We start from the raw sequence: 6,000 nt of genomic DNA, 5'->3' as shown, positions 1-6,000 counted from the left end.
TTACTACTACAAACAAGTCAACCGAAGTAATTCAGATCCATCGGATCACCCCATTGATAAAACAGAAGAAATCAAGACTCATCAAACAAAGATCAATACGAAATCTTATATATTCATCCATTTTTTAACAAACAACAACAGCAGGTAATCAACTCATCATCGGATACTAGACAACAACCAACCAAATTGGATATATACTTATCTATCTATTGACAAATCATAACAACCACCAAAGTAGTGGAATCAGATCACATCATCACTTACAGACAACAACAAAGGATAATCCATCCTCCTCCTCGCTCCTCATCATCATCCTCTCCATCATCCAAGATAATCCATCATCATCATCTACACATACAACAAAACATCCATCATCATCATCCATCATCATCAACAACATCAATCATCATCATTCATCAAACCATCATCATTAAGAAATATAAACAACATCATTAACAAACATCATCAAACAAACAAACATATCAACAAAAAACATCAACCAACAAAACATTCAACAAACGATAACTCTCAATGTACCATCATGAAACACTCTCATCAACATGAACCATCACCAAAACCACACTCACACAATGAGCAGCATGCAATGTCAATACGATAACTTTCACTTCTCGATCACATGTCCAGAATTACATTAGACATCTAGTCATTTATATATTTCACCGACATTCATCACTACGGCTTCTCCGGATTTCGCTCACGATGGTTCACACTAACGACAATATACACGTCCTTGAATAATCTTTTCTTGAACCTTTATTCAATATTCTCGCTCGATAAACTCTTCTAAAGGCTTGGGCCGTTGGGCGGTGCATCGTAGCCCAAACAACCCCCTCCCACTCTCCCACATTTCATATCTACGACCGCCACTCCACTACATTATGCATTCTACTCACACAGCTTACCTTCTAAATCTCTATTCATTTCGCCTTCTTCTTACATGAGATCACATCAAATAACTAGTGGGTATCCAATGTTCGCACACACAGACATATTCAAATAAAAATCAATACAAATTACAATACAATAAAACTGAAAAAATCAGCTAAAGTTATCTCACGAACTACAGTCGGGATAGAAATGTAAATCACAGCACTCAAAACGCCATCTTCACACTGATTCGACAAACACATGAAAGAAGGAATAACAAATCCCCGAAATGTCAATACACAGGGGACCACACTTAAGTTAAAGCCCTAGTTCAATCAAGCTATTCGGTAAACAATATACCTCAATCATCCTAAATCAAAGCACGCGGTTACACACAGCGTAATCAAATCGAAAATCGTAATAAACACAATCTAAAGCCCACAATGCGCAATCTCCTCTTAGAGATGCAATAAACAATAAGCAATCCTACCACGAGCAAATCAACCAGACCCAATCTAGAATCTCTTGAATGTAATAATGTGAACACTACTAATCGTCAAGATTAAATTTCAAATATCAGTTTGAGAAACACACCAACAATTTTTCTGTAAAACAATTTAGATAGAGAACCTAAATGGGGAGATAATCCACGCCTAACACTCAACCAAGCTTCTCCAAATAACGACACAACACGACAGCGACTAAGGTGAAAAAAACAGGTAGCGACCACAAGAAGACCAAGACTACAGTCCAGAGACAGAAGGCGTATGCCCTTACTAATCGGGTTAGAACTTTACAGAACCCGTAGGGACCCTGAGCTGGAGACGGGAATTAAAAACTGTGAAAATCTAACAGACGACATCAACAGAAAAACCACGTGGACTACCCTCAAAGGGACCCTCCTTCCCACACAAACAATCACTGGTTACAATGACAGACAGACCCCGCAATCACGTCGGGGCTACCATCTTTTCCCGGACAATCACAAGTGTCACACCGAAACATAGAATAAGTCGAAGATGACACGTTACAATTCCGCGTCATCTCCATCTGCATCCGATGTAGGGATCCCTCTCACGACCTCAGCGCTAGGAATGCTCCTCCTCCACAATGGCTCGTACCGGTGAGTAACGCTCTACCCTCCCCGTCTACCACGAGCACTGAAGCAGGACTGTCCTTTGGTTCAGCTCTCGTCTCGGGCATGCTGCTTCTTTCTCTGCGTGACATCTAATTACAGGGACTGCATACCTTGCCGTGATCATAGCCTTTGATTGGCCGGCTTCCGGGCGTTAACACACCACAAATTCCCCCCCACTCCTTCTTCCACACTCACTGCCAGGCAAGGAGTGCTGTCACACTAGCAACCTCACACCAACACACACTTGCACATAATTTCCATGGAAACACCAATGCTGCGGGACACTTCCAGAATCTTTGGCCGGACATTAAGTGGAAACGTCGACAGGATGTTCGATATCCATCACCGACCCCAGAAGGAAGAACACAACTCCAGCGCGCTACCCGGATCGTGTTCGAGGTCTACCAGCCTTCCCTCGGCAGACACTAAGGCCCCCTGGTGATGGTCCGTGTAGGAAAGAAGGCCTCTCAGCCCTTCCCTGTACTTAGGATCTGTTTCAGCGGGTCTTCCTTAGCAGGTTCCTCCACATGTTCCCCTGTCAATTAATGACTAATGAGACTCTACATTTCACTGCCTTAATATTAAGTCTTCCCCTGAGTTAACCATTCACGCGATTTTCTTTCATTTGAAACGAATTCAAGATTTTCTCAGTGAGAACACATCTATTATCAATACCTTTTGCCGTGAATAATCAGAATTTAAGAAGTTCAGACAATATGCAAACAGCATATTTACTTACCTTAACCTGGCCAAGGAACGAAATGCACAGATTAGTTCTGTCTGTATTCCACACCATTACCAGTAGGCACCCAACTGTCTCGGCGGCTGCCGTTGGAATGTCACACACTGCATTCACTACGCGGAAAACGCTGCGAGGAGCTGTGCGTGAGCCTTCGTCTACTAGGTCACGTTGTCATCATGCTATTGCTCCTTGCTATTGGGTTTTATCGAATGTATACCCTCCCCACATTTTTTTTCAAGCCGGATACACCGATGCACACACGCGCGAACGACTTTTACACGGCGAAGACCAAAGCATATCCTCTCGGACACACAACATTATGCCTTTCTTGTAATCATCTCTTGACTAGCAATTCCGTTTTGCCTTAGTTATTTTTTTACTCATTTTTGATTTTAGTTCTTGTATTGTGAGTCCACACTTGTACAGTATCCCTTGCCAAGCACTGAAACAGCGTTTAAGGATATGTTGTACTTCACAAATGACACAGACATAAAAATTAAATCATATTAAAATCCAAAAGAAAAACAAATTGTTAGTCTCCCAGCACTTTCAATTGGATTTATTCTAATTTTCTGAATTTTTGTTATCCTTTTAATCCTTGATGGAAGAACTTGTATTTACCAGTAATTCACACTGGAAAAGGCAAGCATGCACTAGTTCGACTTTTTCTGTGCCCATTAGTCCTTCTAGATCTTTCCGCTTTACATTCTACGCTTTCCTGTATGAACAGACTGTCGCTGCCGTATCTTACACAGCAATAAGAAACCCCGATGTCTATTATTTATTAATAAATATTAAGCTGTAAAATGATACTCGAGGTGCGGATTGTTAGCAGTTGTCACGTGCTGTAGGATAAACCTTACCGACAGAACCCCAATTACTTTAGTTGCTCAATACACATCTACACACGCAAGGCACACCAAACAAAAGAACATAAAGCAGACAGTGAAATGCGGGACGCCACCAGACCAACGAGGTTCTACAATACGACATTAAATAAACGAGATTACGTTCGCTGAAATCTTTATCACATCAGCATAAATAAATTTCTTTCAATGTAAAACCAAAAGCGGAACATTGGATCCTGCGCTTCCAACAACATCCTTGATTTCTCCAAGCACATGAACTGTACATATTGATAGTCAAATAAAATGATATTCGTCGCAGACGTCCAACTCCGAGCGTACAGTCAACCAAGAATTGCTTTACGGCTGGGGCGGATCTTAACTTCGCTGTATCTTTAACTAATAATGAATAATTTGCTGAAAATAGCAGTACTTAAGATGCGACTGTTTTCTATTAAAATCTTTCGTAAACCTAAACAACTCATTCAAACTGAAGAAAGAGTAAACTAATCAAAGGACGTCAAGACATAAAAAAGTTCTCGCCCTTGCTACTCCCATTGTTCAGCTGTTGGTTTGCAGGACCGGGTGGCGGGTATACCTGATGCCGCACTGAAAATTTTTTCTCGAATTGTCACTATACTAACTTCAAGTCCTTTAAAAAGAGAGTAGAAGACAATTTTACACCCCAATACTAAGAAATGTTCGCTCATTTTAATGCTGTCTGTCTTTGTTTCTTAGCAAGATACCCCTACGCTACGCGAGACGTGCCTTGCGATCTTCACTAATGTAACTTACTTGTAGTTTAACATTGTCTCGGTCTTGTTTGAGGTTGCCTTATTATTTATACTTACCTGTATCAGTTGGTTAGGCCTGGATTATTTTGGACATGTCACAATAACCTTTATGCAGCCCGTCATAAGTGTTTAAAAATTGTTGAATTACTCCAGACAAAGCGAGGCTTCGCTTAGCGCGGGAAGTGGCACTGAGACCCTTTTATTACAACACATCAGCTTCGGCCGATTACCTGCAGTCACGAGCCTCCTAAGACACGTTCACTAGCCGCAAACCAGTTACGGAAGATCTGCCCACACGAGCTCAATTTCCACCCTAAATTCTATCCAGCCCTGCATTACCTGTCGGGCATGCCTCTACCTCGAAGTTGGATTATTTCTTTTTTTCATGTCTCTTCTATAATATTCTACCACTTACAAACTCTCACTTCACAACCATGCCACATTCACACAAAACTTGATTTAATTCTAAAAAAGAGTGTTCTCTCTATGGTTCGTTGTACGTTACTTCAGAATTCGGATAATTGTCTCCATCTCCTCTGCATGTGATATCTTCTTTTCACACCAAACAACAATAACAAATGAATAGAAGCACAATAGAGAAACAGCAATGCAAAGCATAAGTAAATAAAAACCTCGCTTTCTATAAAGAACATAACCTATGAAAATAAACAAACTGCCATAATGTATCATTTTAATTTGCTACCTACACCTGAAGAACTCATTCTGAGTAAAACGGATGCACCACAAGTAAGTTTCTTCCCAGAGCTTACATTTATCAACAGATCACTCAAGTGGAGATAATCCTAATGCATGCTTGTAATGCGAGAGTTCTGCCCTTCACCTAACCAGGATAGAGGGGGCGGGTCTCCCTGATTTTGTGTATGTTTTTGGTCATGTTCTACAATGCCCACAGTGCACCGACTTCCATGCAGTATCTTCGCAAGAGAAAGTAGCCTGAAGCGACTGCCCTAGAAGGACGTCTTGGTCCACTATAAATTATTAACTGGCTTCGGTCCTGCCATGACTGATTGACGCTTTGTCTGTGATAGTTAATGACAACATCTTATCACCTTGCTCCTTTCAATTACGGGAATGTGTTTAGGCCTCTGTGCTCTTTTATTCACTGTGTATATACCAGCCACCTTGGTTCCAACAACTTCCACCATTTGAGCTGCAGTGTCACATACCGCTGATACACAGTTCCTACGAGCTGGCACTCGCCTTCCCATCCCAGCATCATCACTACAACAACAACCTGTAAAAGCTGAAAGTCAATCAACTAATTCATAAAGATAAATTGACAAAATTACGTACCTTCCTATAGACTCTATAAATAAACCTGAACATATGTGCCCATCTGTGTACTACCATTTATCTCTTCTTCTAGGCCGTCTGCATCACATCAGACTTTAACCTCATACATCAAATCCATACTTTGTACTCAAAGTAACACTCAATCACCATAAACTCCACTTACACATTCATCACTATCCACATCAACAAGAGCTATCTCAATTCACATTAAACGTGATCTGTTTCTGCTGGCCTCTCTTTCGTACTACAAAGAACTCCTTCTTGTAGGCGTCAGATGCG

This window comes from Pomacea canaliculata, linkage group LG3 (assembly GCF_003073045.1).
Source record: "Pomacea canaliculata isolate SZHN2017 linkage group LG3, ASM307304v1, whole genome shotgun sequence".
NCBI classification, from domain to species: Eukaryota; Metazoa; Mollusca; class Gastropoda; order Architaenioglossa; family Ampullariidae; genus Pomacea; species Pomacea canaliculata.
This window is presented reverse-complemented; position numbering follows the sequence as displayed.